Source organism: Antechinus flavipes, chromosome 5 (genome assembly GCF_016432865.1).
Source record: "Antechinus flavipes isolate AdamAnt ecotype Samford, QLD, Australia chromosome 5, AdamAnt_v2, whole genome shotgun sequence".
Lineage (NCBI taxonomy): Eukaryota > Metazoa > Chordata > Mammalia > Dasyuromorphia > Dasyuridae > Antechinus > Antechinus flavipes.
The window spans coordinates 195,250,345-195,275,211 of NC_067402.1; the positions used below are offsets into that span (position 1 = coordinate 195,250,345).

The window sequence follows — 24,867 nt, forward strand, 5'->3', positions numbered from 1 at the left end:
AAGTACCAATAAGCTACAGTTAGCAGCAGCCATAACTATAAAGGAAATGAGTACTTGAAATACAGTATTCCAGAAGGTAAAAAGTATGGACTTATAACCAAGAATAACTTAGCAAGCAAAATTCAATATAATGCAACAAGGGGAAAAATGGACTTTTAATGAAAAAAATAGATACCAATTAAACTGCCAAAAATATTTTATAGAACTAGAAAAAATAATAACAGAATTCATCTGGAAGAATAAAAGGTCAAGAATATCAAGGGAATTTATGAAAAAAAAATACAAATGATGGTGGCTTAGGAATACCAAACCTAAAACTATATTATAAAGCAGCAGTTACCAAAACCATTTGATACTATCGATAGAGTAGTGGGTCACTGGAATAGACTGAATACACATGACAAAATAATCAAGGCTTACAGTAATCTAGTATTTGACAACACCCCCCCCAAATTCCAGTTTCAGGAATAAGAAGTCGCTATTTGGCAAAAATTGCTGGAAAAACTGGAAAATAATATTTCAGAAACTCAGCATAGACTTATGTCTTACATCCCATATCAAAAACTGGGTATATGATTTAAACATAAAGAATGATACTATAAGCAAACTGGGAGAGCAAGGGATAACTTACCTAACAGATCTTTGGTACAAAAACTGACTATGTATTAAGGCATAAAAATCTCAAACATATGGAAAAAAGAAGAAATATTAAACATCTTTTATTATACACAATGAAATAATTATTCAATAAAGAATATTTAAAAAGCATTTAAATTAATTTACAATTAACTCTCTTCTAAAGAACTGTCAGTTAATTCTAAATAAGAAAAATAGAAATCACCAATAACTCTGCCTCCCACAAAATGGGGGACAATGTAACTTTTTTTTTTAGAATATAAAGCAGCAATTAGGAGATTTATAGGGAATTAGGTGGCATAATATATGCATCACTCAACTTGGTTTCAGAAAGAACTGAGTTCAAATCCTGCCTGAGATACTTGATAGCTATGTGACATGCAATGAGCATGTCACAAACTGAACTTCAGTTTTTTCATACATAAAATTAAAAGGATGGACATCAGGGTATCTAAAGTCTCTTTAACTTCTAAATCTATAAGCCTATGAAATAAACACATTTGTCAGCAAAAGAGAAAAAGAACAGATCAAAGCACTGGACATGAAACTAAAAGGTGACAAATCAAAAAACTCAAGTAAATACAAAAATAGTAATTCTGAAAACCAAAAAATAAGTTGAATTATCGATTAAACGAAAAGGTTTTGTTAGAAATAAAAATTATTAAACAAACTATTATCTAGTATGATTAATTTTTTAAAAAAAGAAAAAGGAAACAGCAAATTGGTAATAGCAAAATAAAAAAGGAAAATTCACAAAAAATGAATAAAGAAATTATTTAAAACTATTCCATGCAATATAACTGCATATCCAATTACATGCAAATAAAATATATTACTTCAATGAAACAGATACTTAAGAAATTATAAAATGATCATTTACAGAAGAAATACATAATTTAAATAACCCAATATTGGGAGAGGGGGAGAATGAATAAACTATAAATGAGCACCAAGGACAAGATGGATTTTTAAGTGCATTCCATCAAATAGCCAAAGAGCTAGTACTTCTAATATTCTATAAGTATTTGCAAATTTATATGTATATGTGTATATATGTATATATATACACACACACATACATACATACATATAAAGAAAAAGTCTTACCGGTTTCTTTCTATGATACAAATATGGTCTTGAAACCTAAACAAAAACAAGAGAAAACAGAGAAAGAAAATCATAAATCCTAATGAAAACTGATGAATGTTTTTTAATTATATCCTATGACCAAGTAAGATTTTCCAAGTTGGTTGAATATTAGGAAAACTGTAAACATAACAGATCACATTAATAACAAAAACAATAAAAATTACATCATTATATCACTAGTTGAAAACAACACCTAGGAATAAATGAACTTTTTACTAATATGGTAAACAAAAAGCCAATGTTACGTGTAATGAAGATAAATACCTATTGAACATTTCAAACTTAATGTCCCAGAGACACCTTGAACTCAACATATCCAAAAATTAACTCATTACTCTTCCTCCTAAATCCAGCCCTATTTCAAGCTTTTTTTTCTCTATTTGAAAGCACCACCCTCCTTTGACTGCCCCTAGTCAATAGCAGCATTATCCTTGACTCTTTCTTCTCCTTCAGCCCACATATCCAATCATTTGCCAAATTCTACAAATTCTAGATTTACCACATCTCTTGTATCTAATACCTCTCCACCCATTTTATTTCATGTATTTTTCATCTTTTGCCATAATTACTAAAACAATCTCCTAATTGGTCTTCCTGTCTCAAATGTCTCCCTACTTAAGTTTCATTTCCATAAATCCAAAGTTCTCAAATGAAAAAAAAAATCCACAGCAAAGTTCTCTAATAAAGATTTCATTTCTAAGATATACAAGGAGATAATCCAAATTATAAGAACATAACCTATTTCCCAATTTACAAATGATCAAGAGATATGAATAAGATAGTTTTCTGAGAAAGAAATCCAAGTTACCAATAGTCAAAACATTCTTTAGAATTAGAAAAATACAAATTAAAACAATATCAATATATGATCCCATACTCAGAAGATTGGCAACAATGACCAAAAAAAATTTTTTTAATAAAAAACACTTAGCACAGTGGCTGATAAACAGTAGGTGCTTAATAAATGCTTATTGACAAAAAGTAAAATGACAAATGTCAGAGGGGCTGTGGAGAAATAAATACATTAATGCATTGTTGGTGGAATTGTAAACTGGTCCAGCCATTTTAGAAAGCAATTCGAAACTATACTCTAAAAGCTATTTAACAATTTATATTCTTTAACCACTACTATGTCTATACTCTAAAGAGATCAAAGGACCCACAGACATAAAAAGAACAGCTCTTTTCATGAGGATTAAGAATTGGAAACTGAGGAAATGTCCACCAATTGGGCAATGATTAAACAAACTATGGGATATTATTGTACTATAAGAAACAAAGGGAATTGTTGAAGAGGAACCTGGAAGGATATATGAGTTGTAACAAGGTTAAAGGGAGCATATCCAAGAGAACAATTTAAAGAATAATTATATTAGTAAGATAAACAACTTTGAAAAGTTAAGAACTCCAATCAATACAACGATCAATCACAATTCCAGAGGAATCATGATGAAACACGCCACCCATTTCCAGAAAGAAAGTCCTGACAGAGGCTTTTTTTTACTCTTGTTGTCATTGTTGTTGGTTTGCGAGAGGGAGGATAACCAAAGCAGAGATTTGTTTTGCTTGACTATACACATTTGTTATGGATTTTATTTTTCTTTGAAGGGAAGAAAAGTGTAAGAAGGAAAGATTTCAAGCCTAAAAATAAAACTTAAAAAAAAAATCCCAAATGCTACAATAAAGACTTACTCTTTATCACAAAAAGGGAAAAAGACCCACAGGTGCAAAAATGTTTGTGGCAGCCCTTTTTGTAGTGGCCAAGAACTGGAAATTGAATGGATGCCCATCAACTGGAGAATGGCTGAATAAGTATGGTATATGAATGTTATGGAATATTACTGTTCTGTATGAAATGACCAGCAGGATGATTTCAGAAAAGCCTGGAGAGACTTACATGAACTGATGCTGAGTGAAATGAGTAGAAGGAAGAAAACATTGTACACAACAACAACAAAATTATGAGTTGATAAACTCTGATGGACGTGGCTCTTTTCTACAATGAGGTGATTCAGGCTAGTTCCAATAGTCTTGTGATGAAGAGAGCCTCTGCAACCAGAAAGAGGACTATGGGTACTGAATGTAGATCACAACACAGTATTTTCACCTTTTTGTTGTTGTTTGCTTGCTTTTTTCCCATTTTTTCCTTTTTGATATGATTTTTCTTGTATAGTATGATATATGTGAAAATACGTTTAGAAAAATTACATATATTTAACCTATGTTGAATTACTTGATGTCTAGGAGAAGAGGGCGGAGGGAGAAAGGGAGAAGAATTGGGAACACAAGGTTTTGCAAGGTTTTGTATGAATACTGAAAACTATTTTTGCATGTATTTTGAAAATAAAAAGCTATTATTAAAGAAAAAAGACTCACTCTTTAACAAAAACTATTGGGAAATCTGGAAAACATGTTGGCAGAAATTAGTTTTAGACTATATATTGAGACTAGTTCCAAATGAAATCACGACATGCATACAAATTAGAGGAACAAAGAAAACATTTTTCCGTATATCTATAAAACGGGGAAAAAGTTCAGACTAAACCAGGGATAGAAAGGATTACAGGAAATAAAAGGGATAATTAGGATAATAACAAAATGAATGGTTTTTGCATAAGGAAAACCAAAGGAGTTAAAATTATAAAACAAACAGTTAACTGGGGGGAAGAAGGGAAGTTCTAAAAAGAAGAAATTCAAGTTATCGATAACCATATAAAAAAAAATCACAACTCACAAAATAAAAACTAGAGAAATGTGATTTAAAAGCAACTCTGAGGTTCCACTTAATACCCATCAGATTGGCAGATTTTTTTTAATGGGGGGACAAGGGAAATGACATACATACATTGTTGGTGGAGCTGCAAACTGTTCTAGCCATTCTGGAAAGCAATTTGGAGCTATTTATTAAGAACTAAATATGTGCTAGGCAAGGACAAAATAGTCCCTGCCCTCAAGAAACTACTAACAGGAGGGAGAGATGACATGAAAGTAACTCTGTGCAAATGAGATATATACAGGATTTTTGATTTTAAAAATTTTTTTAAAAATCAGCGAACTGTCTATGTTCTTGGATCCACCAATACCACCATTAGATTTGTGAACCAAAGAAATTAAAGGAAAAGGACTCATATTTACAAAAATATTTACTGCAGTTCTTTTTTGTAGTGACACAGAATAGACATCTATTATATATATGGACAGATGGATGGATAGATGGATAGACGGACGGATGGACAGACAGATGGACAGATAAATGGATAGAGTGAACTATCACTGTGCTATAAGACATAACAAAAGGGACAGTCCCAGACAATCCTGGAAAGACTTATGTGAACTGATGCCAATGGAGTAAGCAGGACCAGAAGAACAATTTATACAATAAAAACAATATTATAAAGACTTAAGAACTGTGATTAGTGAAATGAACAATCAACTATCGGAGCTAGCCCAAGAGTTGCCAAAAAAAGAAGAAAAGGAAATGTTTAAAAGTAGGTCACTGAAACAGTTACAAAATGTACAGAAGACCATAGAAGGAAAACCAGTAGGAAACAGAAAAGCAGGACAACTTTGAGAATAATATGCTGAATTTGTTGTGTATTTGGAGAGCAAAGCAAGCTGTCTCCCAGCTGCAATCCTCTTTTTTTCTTTTCTGCTTTATATATGGTAAATCTCATCTTATTTGGTGTTTGTTAAGTTCAGAATAAAAACAACTCAAAAAAATGGTTTTAATCAAATCCACCCTTAATGACTTAAGCCCAGTGCCTGGAGGAAAAGAAACCTTTATGAGTCATTCCAGTAAACTGCCAGACGGCCTCTCATACGCACAAGGCCAGAGAGCCTGCTTTCTACAAAGAACAGGTCTTGGAGCCAATCCAGCTGTGATTGCATCTCCTGGGTCCAGCTGGCTAACACAGCTAGCAATGGGGGGCCCATGAAGCACCAGGAATTTTCCATTCAGACAACCAAGATTTACAAGTTCCCTGACAAGGACCCATTTAGGTTGAGTAACATCCTTACTTGGATCATGACAGGACTAAATGAAAAGGCTATTTAGTTTGGCAATATCCTACCAGGAGGCCAAGGTAAACATGGCTTTGTGGCCAGATTAAAAATGGGACATAGAAATTGCAAGGGAAGCGGCTTACTGGATCACAGGATTTAAGGCTGAAAAGGGTTTTAGAGATCATTTTACAGATGAGGGGAACTGGGACCAAAGGAGGTTTTCTGACACAAAGATACACAGACAATTCATGAGGGAGACAGAATTTGAACCCAAGTCCTCTGAAGCCATATGTAGTGCTCTTGCAGAAAGTCAGAATAGCAATACTATTTCTTGAAATCTTATGGAATCATTTGTTTCTCTTTGTTTAATTTTCAAGGATTCTATTTCTTAGAACTTTATTCTCTAAAATACTTTTTTTCCTTTCATTTCTCAGGACTCTTATTTTACTTTAAAATAAGTACCTATTGAGTACAGTTCCTTCACCTTACAACTGTGAAAGTTTATAGGGAATGGCTCCCCTGAACAAGAGGCTGACTGTCCAGCTTCCCTAAACCAACTCCAACTAAAACACCTAATAATAATCAAGGAACCTAATAAGAAATTCTTCCAATTCAAAATTTCAACCAGAAGCCCAAGAGCCTCAGGAAAAGAGGTCCCCCTAATCAAGTACCATTGCCACTACCAGTACTGAGACACAGGAGACCCCCAAGATTCTGAGTCCATATACAGCAAGAATGGAAAATCCCTTTAATTAGTTTTAGGAGAGGGGCAGGCAGGGACCAACCAACAGTGCTAAGACCCAGAAATTCAGAGATCCCTAAGATTCTGTCCTTAGATATGAGAAAGAATTCTCAGGGGTCCAGTACTAGTGGAATCAGCAAAAAAAAAAGCCGGAGGCCAAGGACAAGACCAAGCAGAGCTGACCATCCCACTCAAAAGTACAGCAAGTAGGTGGAACCCAACCCTGGAACAGAGCCCCAATTCAGGAACTAAAGAGATCAGAACCACAAATCACTGCAAGGTTAACTCCCTGACAACTGCAGAGGCTCAAAGCACAAATTGGATTTTCCACATGAAGATCCAGAAAAAATTAAGAAAATTTTAAAGTAAAATAAGGGTCCTAAGAAATGGAAGGAAAACAAGTAGCTTAGAGGAAAAAGTACTGAACCTTACCTAAGAAATAGAATCCTTGAAAACTAAACAAACAGAAATCAATGATTCCATAAGACTTCAAGAAATAGTAGAATAAAATTAAAATATTGGAAAAATAGAAGAAAATGTCAGTTTTTCTGATATCAAGAACAAGAGATCCAGAAAACAGATCAAGGAGAGATAATTTAAGAATCAGTAGATTTCCTAAAGACAAGAAAAAGCCTCAATACCATATTTCAAGAAATCATAAAATAAGTATCCAAATCTATCAGAGCCAAAAGGCAAAAACCAAAAGAATTCATTAATCACCTCTTGAAAAAAAAAAGTTCCAGGAATGTCAAAGCCAAAATTCAGAGCTCCTACTTGGAATAGATAAATTTCAAGTATTCTTGGTGGTGGAAGGGTGGGGTGGGAAGTGCTGAATAGGAACTTTGAAATAAAAACACAAGATTTCACTTGAAAGGTAAATTTATTTGGCCAATTTAAAAGTGCCCTATGATGATATATTGCTAAGATTCTAATGGGGAAAGAAATGTGTTCCTTCAGAATTTTATTGTCTTTAAAGCATAATGGAATATTACTGTTTTCTATAAAATGACAAAAGAATTCAGAAAAATTTGGAAAGACATATCATAATATAGAAATAAAATGAGAGGAATGGCTTTAAGGTTCTCTCAATAATGTAAAGAAAAAACACCAGTTAAAAATTTCAGTATAGTGTTCAATGCAGTAACTAATTATGATTTTAAAAGGATAGATGAAGGACAGAAGAAGTATACCTCCCACCTCTTGGCAAAGAGGAGATGGACTATGAGTGCAAAATGACATAAATTTTCAGATATGTCTAATGTATTGATTTGTTATACTTGAGTATAAGTAAAGTTTTACAAGATTTATTTATTACAAATGCCATCAAGAAGTACCAGTGATGTTAAATAAATAAATAAATAAATAGCAACAAGAAAATATTTTAAAAGAAACATAAGTAGCCAGATCCTAGATTCAGGAGACATTAGTTTTTATCCTAACATTGACATTTAATAGCTATATGGCTTCAACCAAGGCAAGTCGTTATCCTTGTTTGTCCTCAATGTTCCTCATCAGTGAAATGGGTAGGTAATTTGTAAATTATCTTCTGGACTTGATAGTCAGGTCTAGATTCAAATCCCATACCTACCACTTGCCAGATATGTGGCCAAAGGCAAATCATTTGCTATTTCTGAACTCATCACTTTATTAGATTATTGCTTGGATCCAATGAAACAATGGATATAAGCATTTAGCAGATTTCAAAAAAAAAATCAATCAATAAACAGTTACTAAGCATCTAGTGTGAGGTCTTGTGCTAATCACTATAGAAAAACTGATTTTAATCATAAAGAAGAAAGTAAATTATCAAAGACTCAAATTTATAGATAGATCATTATTGTTTCTTATACAGATTCTTCCATTTTCCATTCTGCTCCTATATCTCCGACCAGATGACATGGTCCACCTTAGCATATACTTTCCCATATAAGGAAACAAATAGCCCCCACACACATAAACATGTATAAATATAAGTAAATTTCAGATTTCCTAGAAATGCTTATATTTTCCCTCATAGGGAGCCACACAACCCCACACATATATAAACATGAGTATAAGTAAATTTCAGATTTCCTAGAAATGCTTATGTCCCCAAAGGCATGTAAATAATTTTTCCTAAATAAGTACCTGATAAGTAGACAGACATGCATACAGACATAATAATTATTCATGAAATGCTTGTTTAACCACATACCTAATTACATATGCACATTCTAAGAGATAGACACACAGAGACAAATTCATCTGTACCCACAATAAACAGAATAAACAACTAGATGGTTGAGCTAAAATGAATAAAACTGGCAAAGAAACGTCTTACTTTATTCATCGACAAAATAGGAGGACAAGCCCAGATGATTTTAAAGTCTCTGTCTGTTCTAAATTCAATCATGATCTGAACATCCCCATTAACAGCACTGTTAGCAGGGCCTTAATTTCTATAATTTTAGGGAATTAAACTTTGTTCAAAAAAATTAAAATTTGTTTAATTTGTATATTAGATTTGGAGAATCCTGGGCAGATCAAAGATGATCTTACCAGGAAGTAGGGAGATTTCTAAAAAACTCAAAAAGTAATTATGCTTCAAGTATAGTCTTGGGGACACGGATGATCTAGTTTCTTCTGGAATTCATTTATATAATGGAACCACACACCGTGTTTCTGTGCACAAATTTAAACTTTATTTAAAAAGCACTTGATAAAAATAAGTGTTGAAAAGCCTAGTTCCAAAGTACTTTGTATTTAGTTGCTATTCAATCATTTTAATTGTGTCCAATTCTTCATGACCCCATTTGGCAAAGACACTAAACTGGTTTGCCATTTTCTTTTCCAGCTCATTTTACAGATGAGGAAACTGAGGCAAATAGGATTAAGTAACTTGCCCAGATTGAACAACTAGTTAATTGTCTGAGGCCATATTTTAATTCAGACCTTCCTGATTTCAGGCCCAGCACTCCATCCATCCACTGTGCCACCTAGCTGCCTCTTGCACTAAGTAGGGGATTAATAAATGCTTCTTGAATTGAATTGTTGAACTGAAAAAGGAAGCAAAAGTTTCTGGGCTTCCCTCAGAGAGAATGGTTAGAATTGTGTTTTGGGTTGATTGCATAAAACACTTGGGTCCTGTTATTGTTTTGGACCAGAAGCTTCTGGGCTCCATAAGGAATTGAGATATTCAATAAATATTTGTGGATTGAACAAAGTTTAATTCCCCTAAAATTACAGAAATTAAGGCCCTGCTAACAATGCTGTCTTGGCAGAAGGAAGGAGGCAGGAGAATGGCTGCCAGTCAAGACTAGGCTTTTTTTTCAAAGTTTCATTCCAATTCCTGACACTGCAAGGACTTCTTGGTGGTTTGTGATCTTTCGTTGTAATCTCTCCTTAAAATCTAGTACACTGTGCTTATAAATATTGAGTAAGTAAATCATGCTACAAGGTCATTAAGTGGTATTAACCCTTTGTTTTTCACAACATACAGATACATGAGGACTCTTAAACTTAGCTAAAATACTCTAACTGCCTGACCATGCTGAGGTGTCCAGCATATCACTTCCAAGGCCAAATATTCACTGAGTTTCATCAGTTCTCCCATATCACATATTATAAGAGAAATAGACATTGGAGGGAGCAGAGAGGAAGGGAATTAGGGAGAGAAAGGACAAAGAATTGGATGGGAAAGAGAATTAGTGTTTTTCAGGTATGAAACATTTCTCTCAAGAGGGGTCCTAGGAAGAGGTAGGGAGATGATAAATCTACTCTCCTTTGTTCAAATTGATTAATATATAATCTATGAAACAGATAAAGGTAAAAGAATTGTTGCTGGAAAAGCATATTTTGTCAAGTCAAGTTTAAACTCTCTAAGGAACAGCAAGTTAGATAAATGTTTAGAACTAGGGAGAATCCTTCCTAATGTCAACTTCATGTAATTGTTCTCCAAACTGAACCCCAGCGTAGCATTAATGACCCCATTGATTCCTCATTATGCTCCTTTCCCCTTAATTTTGTCTGATCTCATTCTTTCCTAAAGGAGTTATAGCCTTCTAGTGTAGAAGATCTAGGGTCAATAAGTGACAAAAAAAAAAAAAAAAGAAAAATACAGAAATACTGACCTCATATAAGAGGCCAAAGTCCAATTTGAATCTTCCTCTGTCAACAGAGGAAGAAAAATGTGCAAGACAGATTTCAATCTGAAATAAAGAAAAATTTCCTAACAAAAGGGAATAGCCGGCCTTGAGAGGGAATGCACTCACCACACACATACACACCCCACCTTTTGCCCCCTCTCTGTAGGTCTTGGAGCAAAATCCTTGTTAAGATATAATTCTTATTTGGGTGCAGTTTGAACTAGGTCCTTTCCAACTGTGAGATCTGTGATTCTACAAAAATATGAACTTGGACTCAATAAAGGTTTCTTCTAACTCTAGATTTTAATTAATCACTCCAAGATATTCCATAAACACAACCCTCATACATAAGGTCATGGCTGTGGAGAGGGGGTAGTGAGGGGAAAATCATCTCACAGAGGCTCCTATCCACATGTTATTTTAGATATCTATTTTCCCTCTTTTAGGTAAAACAACTTACAATACACTACTACCTATTAAACAAAATCTAAAGCCTTCTGTTCGCCATTAAAGTACCTTTAACACGTGGCCTAAGTCATCCTACCTCAATCTCCCTCTGCTTTCAGTCTCTCTACTCCAGTTTTAACAATCTCCTTACTATTTTTATAGATTCTTGATTCCCCTACTGCTCTTAAGGATACCATTCTCCCATCCTCAATCTACCTCTTTTCTGCCTCTTCAAATTCTACTTTAAAACTTCAAGATCCAGTTCATATCTCATCTCCTCGACAGTCTTCCTTGAAATCTAGAACCTTTTCTAATCTTCCTTCTCTGAACCCCAATAGTAGTTTTAATCTATATGACTCAATTTAGCATTTATGTAAACTGCCTTTTATTATTCTATGTGTATGTGTATATATGTGTGTATTTTTGTGTGTATAAATATATATATATATATATATTTATCTTGCTTCCCTCATGAGAATGAGTGCCATGTTTTACACACACACAAACACAGATATATATCTCTCTGTGTGTATTTCTATCTATATCAATATCAATATAGATATAGATATACTTCTTGCTTTCCTTATGAGAACAGGAGCCATGTTTTACATCCATTAATGCTTGCCCCATACTAAGCGTTCAACACTTACTGGCTGACAATGATTTTTTAAAACCTCTTCACCTCCAATATCCATTCCCATTTCTCCAAACATGGAGAAAGGCACACCTAGAGTCAAGAAGACTTCTGAAACAGAATTCTTTTGTTCTCTACAAAACTTGTAGCCTCCATAAGGACAGAGATAATGTCTTATCCATCTTTGTAGTTCCCATAGCACCTAACACGCTGCCTTATATAGGATAGTTAAATAAATGCTTGTTGAAAAATATAACTGAATTACAATGGATGTAATTTAACTTGGACTTGATGTATCCCCTCATATCTTACAATCCCCTCCAGAGTTTCTCTCTTCTATCATCGACCCCTCATGCTAATCCACTAGCTTTTTATCTGCTCCCTACAAATATGTCCTTTTTTCTTTGTCTTCAAAAATCCTTAAAAACCTGCCACTTCTTAAATCTTTTTTTTTTTTTTTTTTTGGCTGAGGCAATTGAGGTTAAGTGATTTGCTCAGGATCACACAGATAGGAAGTGTTAAGTGTCTGAGACCAGATTTGAACTCAGGTCCTCCTGACTTCAGAGCTGGTGCTTTATCCACTACACCAACTAGCTACCCCCAAAACCTGCCACTTCTTTAGGCTATCTCCCTATAATTGGCCTTCCTTTCAGACTAGTAAAAAAAAAAAAAAAAACAAAAGCTATCCATACTTTTCTCCATTTCCTCACCTCCCAATCACATCTCAAAGTCTTGCAGTCTGGCTTCCTATACTAATAAAACTTGTTTTCACCAAGGTTACCAACAATCTCCTAATTCTTAAATTCAATAGCTCTTTCCCAGGCTTCAACATTTTTAACCTCTTACCAGCATTCAACACTATGGACCACCCTCTCTTCCTAAATAGTGTTCCCTCTGATCTTTCTTGGTCTTTCCTTTGCCTAGTTCTCCTCCTACCTACCTCAGAGCTCCTCATTCTTCTTTGATGGAACATCATCTATGTCCTGCTATGTAAATATAACCCAAAGCCTGTTGTAGGCTAGTCTTTTCTCTGTCTCATTGATTTCACTGGCTCCCAATTACCTCTATATATGATGGCTCCTATAGATAGTTATATAGAGATATATATGGATAACATATACATATATATATACACACACACACATACAGAAAAGAGACAGAGAGACAGACAGAGATTGAGAGACGGGGGGGGGGGGAGAGAGAGAGAGAGAGAGAGAGAGAGAGAGAGAGAGAGAGAGAGAGAGAGAGAGAGAGAGAACAAAAGGGGGAGGGAGGGAGAGAGAAAGAATAAGAGAGACAGAGAGAGAAAGAGAGACAGAAAGAGAGATCTCCAATCCTCATTTCTCCCCAGAACTCTAGTCCCATATCTCAATCTGATTATTCTATTGGTCATTTTGAACTCAAAATATGCAAAACTGAACTTGCTATCTTTTCCTCTAAACATACTCTACTCCTTCTGACCTCCCTATTTTTTTCAAGGACATCATCATCCATCTAATCAATCAGGTTCATAACCCAAGTTATTCTCAACTCTTCACGCTCCATCAACTCCTACAACCCAATCCAGAATCTACCACCTCAAGCCCTCACACCTCTAACTTAAGACTATTGCACTGATCTCCTAATTATTTTTTTGCCTACTTTCTCCTTCTCCAATCTATCCTTCACACAACTGCCAAAATGATATTCCTGAAGCACAATTCATTTTTCCATACTAAAAGTTTCTACTGCCTCTAGGAAAAAAATATATACTTCTATTTGGTATTTAAAGCCTGTCACAAACTAGCTCCAATCTATCTTTTCAAATTAATTTCACATTACCATCCCTCACATTCCTATGTTCCAGTCAAGCCTGGAACTTGCTATTCCCAGTAAAATAACATTCGGATTAGATGGTGGGGGGAGAGAGCGCCTAGATGACAGTAGAGACAACAACCCAGCTGGACTCTTCCAACATTCCCCGACAAACAACTTTAAAATAATGCCTCAAATCAAATTCTGGAGCGTCAGAGCCAACAAAAGGTCAGAGTAAGACATTTTTCCAAGCAAAGGCAACTTGGGAGGTCTGCAGGAGATAAGTACATAGCTGTAACACTAATCATGGACCTTGCACGTAGCAACAACTTCAGGATCTCTCAGAGCAGAGATGGGAAGGGGATCAGACAAATGGTCAGAAAGAAATTATGGAGAGCCTCTGTTGGCACTAGGTGCAGAACGTGGCACTGTCTGGCAACTCTACTGCCCATATGCAGTTCTAGGTGACAGTCAGTCACAAGGGAGCTAGAGTCCTGGTAACAGCTCCAAGACAAGAAGACACTTGGTGCAGCAAGAGATCTGGTCACTGTTCCAGTGCTTATGGCACTTTTGGCTGAAGGGGAACAGAAGCTCTTCCTGAGTAAAGACCAGAGCACAGACCCAAAGAACAGTGACCATGCCTATTCCCAAATCATACCCCACTGAAAATGTGCAGACCCCCAAAACAAGCCCTGAAAACTGCAGCTTACAAAACCTAATGCTTGAGAGGGTCTCCCCACCCCTAAGGTGAGCAAAACCCAACTTTAAAATAAAGCTTAAAATGAAGAAATAGCTGGGGAAAATGAGCAAACCACCAAAAAAATGGCATTTGGCCATAAAAAGTTACTACAGGCAGAAAAGACCAAGACACAAACTTAGAAGACAATGATGTCAAAAACATCTGCAAGTAAACCTTCAAAAAAAAGCACTCCTTAGACAAGCCCAAAAAGAATTCCTGGAAGAATTAAAGAAAGAGATGAGAAGTAAAGGAAAAAATTGGAAAAGAAATGAGAGTGATGCAAGAAAATTAGGAAAACAGAATTAGCAGCTTAGTAAAAGAGGCACAAAAAAAGAAGAAAATAACACCTTAAAAAATAGAATTACCAAATGGTAAAAGAGGAACAAAATTTTACTGAAGAGAGCTCTTTAAAAAAAGAAAAATTGGACAAATGGAAAAGAAAATACAAAAGCTCAGTGAAGATAATAATCCCTTAAAAATTAGAATGGGACAAGTGAAACTAATGTCTCTATAATTCATTAACAAACAATTTTAAAAGTAAAAAATGAAAAAATAGAAGAAAATATGAAATATTTCATAGGAAAAACAAGTGACCAGGAAACTAAAGGATAAAGTAATCATTTAAGAATACTGAACTACCTGAAATCTATGACCAAAAAAAAAAAAAAAGGAAGGGGGCCTAGACATGAAATTTCAAGAAATTATAATGGAAAACATCCTTAATATCTTAGATTCAGAGAGTAAAATCAAAATTTAAAGAATCTACTAATCATATCCTGAAAAAATCTAAAAATGAAAACTCCTGGAAATATTATAGCAAATTCCAGAGATCCTAGGTCAAAAAGGACATACTGCAAGCAGTCAGAAGAATGAATTCTAAAACTGCAAAGCTACAGTCAGGATTACACAAGATTTAGCAGCTTCCATATTAAAGGAATGTAAATCTTGGAACATGCTCTTTCAGAAAACAAAGGAACAAGGATTACAATAAAAAATAACTTGCCCAGCAACACTGAATATAGTCTTTAAAGGGAAAAATAGACATTTAATGATAGAGAGGACTTTCTAACATTCCTGATGGAAAGGCCAGAACCTTTGACATTCAAACACAAGAATCAAGAGGAATATAAAAAAAAATTAGAAAAAAAAATAAGGGACTCCATAAGATTGTATTTTTTGCATTCCCATACAAGAATATAATATTGGTAATTCCTAAAATTTTTATTATTTTTAGGGTAGTTAAAAGGAGTCTACATAGAAGGAAGGCATGGGTATGAGTTGATTAAGGTAGGATGATCTCAGAAAAATATAAAGGGGTAAGAAAAATAAATGTCCTGGGAGAAGAGAAAAGAATGAGGAAAATTATCTTACATAAGAGCTTTTACAGTGTGGGAGTAGGATGGGGAAGGGGTAGCAGGCAACATTTAAATCTCACTCTCATAAAACTGGCTCAAAGAAGAAAAATAAATATACATACTCAGTTTGGTATAGACATTTATTTTTATAAGAAATTATATATTACAAATTTAATCCATCACTTTCTATAACATATCCTATACTGATTTTATTCCTGCAACCCAGACAGGTTTTTTCCAAATTCTCCCTTCTTCCCACCCCTCCTCTCTGACAGGATAAGCAATTTGACACAGGTTATAGATGTACAAATACAAAAAACATATTTCCATGTTCATCTTTAGAAAACTATCTTACCCAACAAGGAAGTAGAAAGAGAAAGGATAGTAGAAGGAGAGAATAATGATAAAAGAGAGGGAAGATTAAGGGAGGTAGAGATCAGAGGCAAAACAGATTTCTGAGGATGAACAGAGTAGAAAGAAAATGAGAAGGAAAACCTTAGAAAATAGTAGAGAGGGAAATACATAATTGATAATCATAACTGTAAATGGGAATGGGATGAACTCATCCATAAAATGAAAGCAGATAGTAGAATAGATTAGAAGCAAGAATCCAACAATATGTTGTTTATAAGATACATATTTAAAACAGAAAGATACATGAATAGTTAAAATATGGAGCTGGAACAGAATCTATTATACTTCAGCTGTAAATTTTTTTTTAAAGGCAAGCGTAGCGATCAAGACGTCAGACAAAACAAAAGCAAAAATAGACCTAATTAAAAGCGAAAATCAAAGAAACATTTTTCTAAAAGGTACCATAGTCAATAATATGTTAAAATTTCAGCAAGTTTCTATGATAAAACCCTTATTTCTCAACTATATATAGGAAGCTAAGCCAAATTTATAAAAATAAGACCCATAAAACAGATAGTTTTCAGATAAACTGTCTATGGTTATATGAAAAAAATGCTCTAAATCATTACTGATCGGAGGAATGTAAAGTAAAACAACTCTGAGGTACCACTTCACATCTATGAGATAGGTACACTAATGCATGATAGATGATGAACTGGTCCACCCATTCTGGAAAAGAGTTTGGAATTGTGCCCAAAGGGTTATAAAACTCTGCATACCCTTTGACCCAGAAATACCTCTACTAAGAGTATGTCTAAAGGGATCAAAGAAAAAGGGGAAAGACCTCTATGCACAAAAATACAAATATTAGCTCTTTTTTATGGTAGCAAAGAATTAGAAATCAAGGGCAGTGGGCAATGGTTGAACAGATTTCAGTACATAACTGTGACGGAGATATGATGAGAGGGATGATTTCAGAAAAACAGGAAAAAACTTATTTGAACTGATCCATAGAGAAATGAGCAAAACCAAGAGATCACTGTACACCATAATGCACTACTGCAATAATGATCAATTGTGAAAGACTTTGCAACTCTCATCAATACAATGATCCAAAAAAATTCTGAAGACAATTCATGATGAAAAATGCTATCCAGCTCCTGAGAAAGAATTGAGCTTTTGAATACAAGCAGAAAAGTATAATTTTTTTCACTTTTTTTTTCTATTCCCCCCCACAACATGGCTAATATGAAAATGTTTTGCATGATTTTTCATGTGTATTTGTTATCCTATTGCTCCTCTTCTCTGTAGGTGGAGGAGGAGCTGATGGGAGGGAAAGAAACTGAAACAAAAAAATTTGTTAAAAGAATGCTAAAAATAAATAAAAATGGGGGGAGGGAACATTGCATCTCCTGCTTCCATGACTTTGTATGTCTGTCTTTTATGTCCTCATTTTCACCTCTTTTTTTCCCTAACTCATCACTAACACTCAGTTCAAGTACGACTTTCCCTGAAATTTTCTTTGCAGTTATTTATTTGCATACGAGACTGTTCCTTCAGTAAAATAAAAATAAACAACATTATTTATAATACCTTGAGGTTCACCTTAAGAAGAATATAAGCTCTTTGAGGGCAAGTGTTATTTCATATTTATCTTAGTATTTACATTATCTAACATATCCACAGTTAGGGGTTTAATAAATGCTTGTGTAAATTAGAACCCATTCACAAATGTGATAAATCACAATGATAAAGGATCAAAGGAACTAAGGTTATTTAGTATTAAGATGACAATATTTAAGAGGAAAATATTAAGGATCTTCACATATATGAGGGGTAACATGTAGAAGGAAAATGAGCCTTATTCTGCTTGGCACCCAAGGGCAAAACTAGAAGCAACGAATGAAAATTGCTCAATATAGAAAAAATATTCTAACAATCAGAGCTGCCCAAAAGTAGAATTAAGAGGTAAATTCCCTCCTCTATGTGATTCAATAGCCACAGGCATAGACAGATATCACAAGATCATCCCTGAAATATCACAGTGGATAGAGTATTATATTTGGAGTTGCGTGTTTAGAGTTCAAATCCAGCCTTAGACATTTACTTAGCTGGAATCGTTTCACCTCTGCTTGCCTCATTTTTCTTCATCTGTAAAATGGGGGTGATAATAGGACCTACTTCCCTAGTTATTGTGAGGATCAAATTAGATAATAATTGCAAAAGCACTTTGCAAATCTTAAAGCATTATGCAAATACTTGGAATTATTATCCTAGTATCAGAGGCCACAAACACTTCTTATATAAATATCACAGTAAAGGAAAAATATGCACAGCCATCCTGTTTGGCAAAAAAGGATCTGTGGAACATTCTCTTAAAACAGTCACTTATTACCACTCAAAACTAAAATGGCTTATGCCCCTCCTTCCCTGCTCCCTGCCCAAGTATTTCCTGTCCCCTTTTCCTGTTATTCTGCCCTTTCCTATTTCCTGAATACAGCTCCTCACATAGCTTTGGCTTTACAAAATTATGGAAATGCCCATTTTCTGGAAGTGATTCAAAATGAAATTTAAGACATACATTTTTGGACATGGCCAATGAGGAAATCTGCTTTACTTAACTATGTATATTGGTTACAAAGATTTTATTTTATTTTATTTTATTTTGGTTGACAAGTGTGGAAGAAAAATGTTTTAATTGAAAAAATAAACTTAAAAATCATATGGAAGAAGGGGACAGAACAAGAGCATAATAAACTTCCAGCTAAAGATATGCTAGAAATAATCTGGTTCAACTCCATTTTATAGGTGAGAAAACAGAGGCCCAGAAAAGTCAACAGCCACTCAATATACTAAGCAGCAAAGCCAGGATGCTAAGTAAAGGTCTCTGACCTCAGATCTAGTCCTCCTTCTACTAAAAGTACAGCATTTTAGAGTTTGAAAACAGCTAATTAACTCCACAACTCATTAGCACCTCACAACCTACCCAAATAATTAGCTCAGGTATAATTTTTGCCATTTTACAGATGAAAAAGTTGAGGTTAAGTGACTTGTCCATGGCTGTATGTGGCACACAAATACTGTCACAAGTGGGATTTGTAGTCTTATTGACTCCAAGTCATACAAAACAATGTATTTGCCAGAAGACAGATAAACATTTACATTCACACTTCTGCCCCCAATCCTTTCCCAGTTCTACACCTACAAATAGGTACACTTTTATACCTGGGGGTTGGAGAAGAGGGAAATCCAGGGTAAAGAATCAATAGCTGACCATATATGATGCTAAATTTACTCACCTGAAAAGCCAGAGTCCATCCAATCTGGTAACATGGACACTTCCAAATTCAGCTAAAATTTAAGTACTAATTTATATGAAAACATGTCCAGTACCAGCTTATAATCAGAACACAAGAATACAAAGACCTGATTACTAGCCAGGTAACCCATACCATCTCTGTAAATCACTTCTTTCCCCCCCATCCCCCAGCTTTCAACTGAAAGCAGTTTTTTAGGATTACTTATTAACTTTGTACCTTTCAAACCCTCATACTCAAAAGCAAAGGACAAGAAGCAAAAGACCACAAAAGCTTTTTTTTTTCAGGCACTGGGATCTGGAGATCAAAACACTCTTGAGAGAGGAAGAAAAAAAAAGAAATATTTTCAGGTGTTGTCTGTCCTTGCAGAATGGTAAAGCCCCTTTTGAGTTCTCTTCACGGCTTTGGGTTGGTTCCATCAGAAACTGGATGATTCAAGTTTCTGCTTCCATTCCAAACCTTTCCACAAATTAAGGATGTTGCCACTTTTTCCCAAAGGACAAAAGCCTGAAAAATCTGAAGAAAGCTAGTTCCAACAAAGTGTGTAATTTTCCTTTTATATTCAACTTCTTCTTTATCCACATCCCTGATTTCTAAGTTGGTCTGATTTCTTTCAGATCCATGCACAGCTGCATTTGACTCCCCAAACATAGGCAGCCCCCCAAATCCCAAAGCAGCATAGCTGAAGACTGAGAGCCATCAAGACCACTGACAAGGAGGGAGTTTCTTAAAATGGGAACTCACACATTCCCACTCTTTTCCAATTTAGCCTGCAAATATATGGAATCAAAGCTCCATCCGAGGGAGCAGCCCACGAGGAGACCTGCCCAACATTGCTACAGAGACAACAAAGGTGGCATTGTGGGTACCAGACTTGGAGGCAATGTGCAAAACTACAACTCAGGATCAACACAAGATTCAGCTATTCCCTGTTCTACTCTGAGGCTCCCCTGTTGGGACTCACAAGGAAGCAAATTTCCTGGCAAGGAGCCACTGAGGAGCAAAAAATGTGTTGGTTACCGGCAGGGGGGAAGAAGATCGTGAGGTCTCCATGAAGTTTACCCAGTGGTCTATGAAGGAGCCTGCATTCGAGGGGGTGGAGGAGAAGGTAGAAGAGAAGGAATGACCTCTCTCTCTGCAAACTACCCAATGGCCAGACATCCAGGAGATTCCATCCTTGCTCCACCCTGGCTCCCCAAGGGTTTTCAAGGGTGGGAAGCAGGAAGTTTACAAGCCTCTCCTGCTTCCCTCAGCTCCTTCCATACAGTTGGAACAATCAGCAAAGGCTGCAATGATTGTACAAGTTAACACTGGTGTTAGCTCCTAATTAGAAATAATGAGGGTATATAATTCTCTCTCCCTACAAGTCCCCCAAACCCAGTCATTCCATCTCCTATTAAGAGGATGGGATCCTCTCATCCCCTATCACCCAATCAAGAAGTAAACAAACCATTAGTGTTTATACTATAGGTTTTCACAGGCTTCCTACTGACCTGATTTCTCTTGTCCTCCCGAAAAGGCTTGAGCTGTTACAAACAAAAGGAGATCTGGGAGGTCTTTCTGTGGGAAAAGAGACACCCATGAGCAGTTATTCCCAAGAAGCTGACACTGACCCTCCTCCTTGGGAGCCAGCTCTCACCCATCACTTACTCATTACTTTGATTCGCACTCACTGAGCACCTTTGATATGTATAGCACTGTGCTAGGTGCTACAAGACAGAAGTAGCATACAATATGGTAACTGACTGGAAGAAGCCTTCAGTCTATCCAGAGAAGCAACATATATATGTGAAAGGATTAAATAATAATGAATAAAATGTCAAATAAGTACTGGGCCACAGGAGGAAATCAAGAAGAGCTAGCCTGGAAGGAGAGGTAAAATTCACACATATACTGCTGAGGATGGGGAAGGGGACTCCACATAGCAAAGGTAGCAAAATCAAACTAAACAATGAATTAACCTAGAGACCACTCACATGGACAGATACTAGTAGTTCAGGATAAAAAAGGTAGATTAGGACCAAAGGTGTTTGGATGCCAGGTTAAGGCCACACAGAACTATCCCCTGGGCTTTGAGTGCTGTGATAGTGGTGGAGATGGCTGTGCTCTTTCATTTCATGTTTGCAAAACTTTTCACAATGAGATTATGGTAAAGACCCTATTGTTTATCTCTGCATTCCCTATTCCACCTAACCTGGTGCTAGACACACCATAGGTATTTTACAAATCCTGCTCATTTAGCGTTTATCACAAAATTCTCAACACAGTTCTCCTTTTGTGTATGTGTGTATGTACATTTTCCCAAAGAGATTTCGGCCTAATTAAGGATGGGGTCTTAAGATTTCTTTATATCCTCAGCATCCAGCACAGGATCAGGCGTATAACAGGGATTGCCTGTTAATAAATATCTGTTTATTGACTGAGAAGGGAGATATGGTCACAGGGAGCTTAAAAGCTAACTGAAATAATGCAAACACAAACCCCAAAAGGTTACAGTTAACTTTAACTAGTTAGGAGAGTTTTAATCATCTAGATCCTCCTTCTTCCCCATGAAAGCCCAGCTAAGTCAGTAGTACTAGGGCTGGGCCAGAGGGGAGTGGGTGAATATAAATATCTGTCTCTCTGACTGCATTCCTAAGCCAAATATAAATGGTATAGGGGTTTCAACTGTTTTCTATTATCCATAACTGAGTTCTCCATAATGCTATTCTCATCTCCTGTATAGATAATAAAAGCAGATTGTACTTCTCAATAATGTGATATATAGAAATATCCCTATGGATATATTTAACAGGGAAAGAAATATTGCTGGCTAAGATCGAGTTGAACACAAATCTATGCTTCCTTTCAGCTAGTCAAGGAAAGCTTCTTGGAAGAAGTGGGATCTCTGCCATCATAGCTCTGCAGAAAATGGGAGGAAGGGAGCAGAAAGGAAAGAAAAAAGGAACAAAGACTTTAAGGTGTACTTTTAGCCTTATTGCCTCTTCCCAAGTATGGGGCAGACTCCAAAAATTTCTATCTAATTTTAGTGATTGAGGAGGCAAGAAAAGACTTAAAAGTTCAGTCCCATTTGGAAACATAATTTTGCTTCCCCACTTACAAGATGGCAGCCAGAGGCCTCTCCCATTTTCCTAAAATCTCTAATCAGACACAGAAACTGCAAGAATTCTTGGGGAGAGGTCAGGGAAGGGAACTACATCTTTTTTAAACAAGGAAGAGATATTGAAACTTCAGCTCCAAGATACACAAATGCAGAGCACAAGGCTGAGAGTTAGGAAATATGTTCCAGCTGTGAAACTTACTGACCATAAGGCAAGTCATTAAACAGAACCTCCCTGTGGCTCAATTTCTTCACCATAAAAAGAGTTTGGACTGGACTTTCTTTCCAGTCCTAACATTCTGTGGCACAATTCTAAGGGGGAAAAGTTAAAAACAAAAAAAAACATCTCTTTTGTAGTTTTAATTTAAAATCTTTTAAACTAATGCAAACTGATTGGCTAAATCCCAAGGCCTTGAACTGCTCTAAAATAACCTCCTATGAAGTATGCCCTCCCTGTGCCTACTATTCCACAAATGCTAATGGGTATAAAAGGGAATGAAGGCACACATACACACAAGAATCACCCTCTGAGCACTCTCCTCAGAGCAAAAAAGAGCTAGACTAGGAATCTAACAACTTAGTAGGTCTGGGGTCCTAAGCCATATCTGATACTCAGTCCTGTAACTTCAGGGCCAGTCAACATCTCTGAAACACAGTATTTCTACTATTCTCCTTACAACCCTATGCGATCTGTCTTACTATCAGTATTAGTGTCATTGTGGGTATTCTTTAAAAGGCTCAGAAGGCCTGTCCTGTCCCTATTTCTGTCTCTTTCCTCTTACTTAACCAAAAGTCCCCACAAGATAAGTGGACTCCCTCCAAATCTCTCACTCCACATCCCATCACCTCCTCTTGCCTCTTGCCCCAGGCAGCCCAGAGGGCTCTGCCTCCCTCACCCTACACAGGACCACCCTGTCCTGCCTCCTGTCCTGGCTCTCCAAAAATTGCCCTCCTTCACCCTGTCTTCACTTTAGCCCCAAGCTTTTCAGAAATGACCACCTTCACCCACATTCCACCACATTCCAGCCTGCCCCAGGCTCTCCTATATTCCCCTTCCTTCCCCCCATTTCCCACCTTCCCATCCTGCCTCTTGCCCCAGGCTCTCCAATATGCCCTCCTTCACCCCATGTCCCAGCACCCCTCCCTGCCCCCACATCCCACCCAGGCTCTCCAATATTTCCCTTCTCTCCCCCCACATCCCCCCTTTCCATCTTGCCTCTTGCCCCAGGCTTTCCAATATGCCCTCCTTCACCCCATGTCCCAGCACCCCATCTTGCCTCCTGTCCCAGGTTCTCCCACATCACACCTCCCATCCTGCCTCAGACTCTCCAATATGCTCTTTCCCTCCCCCCCACATCCCACCCACCCATTCTGTCTCCTACCCCAAGTTCTCTAACATGCCTCCTTCACCCCACTTTCCAGAACTCCGTCCTGCCTCCTGTCCCAGGTAGCCCACCCCATTCCCCAGACTTTCCCAACTCTCTCCTCTATCCCATTCTAAGAAACTTTCCTAATTCTCTGCCCCCCCCTCCAAGTGCCCTCTGCTAGCCCTTCCTGGCACCTTCCCTCCCGACCCTTGCGCCCCTTCTTTCCGCTCCCGCGCCCCCTCCCCCTGCCCGGGCACCCCCGCCCTCCTCCTACCGCTCTCTCGGGTCCAGGGCCCCGCTGGCCGGGCCGGGGAAAGGCTCCGTCCGGGTTGGCCGGCCCGCACCGGCCCTCCCCGCCCCTCCTTCTTCTCGCAGCGGCCGGAGTCTCCACAACTTTGCCCGCTCGGCCGGCCCCGGGGCCAGCGCCCCAGCCCCGCCGCCGCCGCCGCCCTGCCCGAGCCGGGGCCCCGGCCTCCCGGCGGGCGGAGGAGTGGGGGTTGGGGGGGCTGGAATGAAGCTTCCAGCCGCCGCCCAGACTCCCGCTCCAGCCGCCGCCGCCACCGCCAGTGGAAACGGGGGGCGGGGCGGGGGGCTCCTTTCGGGGAGGGGGCGGGGCTGTGCCTTCCCGGCAAGGCTGGACTAGAGCTGAGACTGTACCCCGCGCAGAAGAGGGGGATGGAGAGACCTGGAGAGCCGGGAGTGGAAGAGAGAAGAGGAGGGGAGAGCGGAGGAAGAGGAGGGAGAGCCTAGGGAGGAGAAATGAAGGGGAAGGGCTTTCGAAGAGAAGGAAAGGACAGATTCAGGGGAGGAGCTGAAGGTCTTCCACAGGGGGGGAAGATGACTGGTTCTCGGGAGGAAGGGGAGATGAGCCGAGGTGCTGCAGAGAACTGCACCCTTGGGGACGCGGGGACGCCTTGCCCTGTCCTGCCCCGTCCTGCCCCGGCCCGACCTCATTCCGCTCCTTTTTAGGATGATTGTTAGGCAGGAAAGGGGCTTTGGATGCCGATCTCCTAGTCCAGTCTCTCACCAACTTTATTTCTGAGACGCGGAGAACATGAAGTGCTTACACAGGTAACAAAACCATGATTCAAATCCAGGTCTTCTGAT

The 24,867-nt window shown here is 37.6% G+C and overlaps 1 protein-coding gene across 4 annotated transcripts in view; it reads right to left on the bottom strand.

Annotated features, from left to right (window-relative positions):
- The window catches only part of TSPAN9 (tetraspanin 9), a 250,407-nt gene extending 225,898 nt beyond the window's left edge, over positions 1-24,509 (bottom strand). For 2 of the 4 annotated variants that reach the window (XM_051961047.1, XM_051961048.1), the window contains exons 1-3: positions 24,035-24,066; positions 20,787-20,853; positions 1,744-1,779 (exon numbers count right to left, since the gene is read on the bottom strand). The gene's annotated coding sequence lies outside the window, so the exon portion shown is untranslated. Of the gene's footprint in view, positions 1-1,743; positions 1,780-20,786; positions 20,854-24,034 lie in introns of all 4 variants that reach the window. The other 2 variants (XM_051961046.1, XM_051961049.1) reach the window with 2 other exon arrangements.
- Between the last annotated feature and the right edge of the window lie 358 nt (positions 24,510-24,867).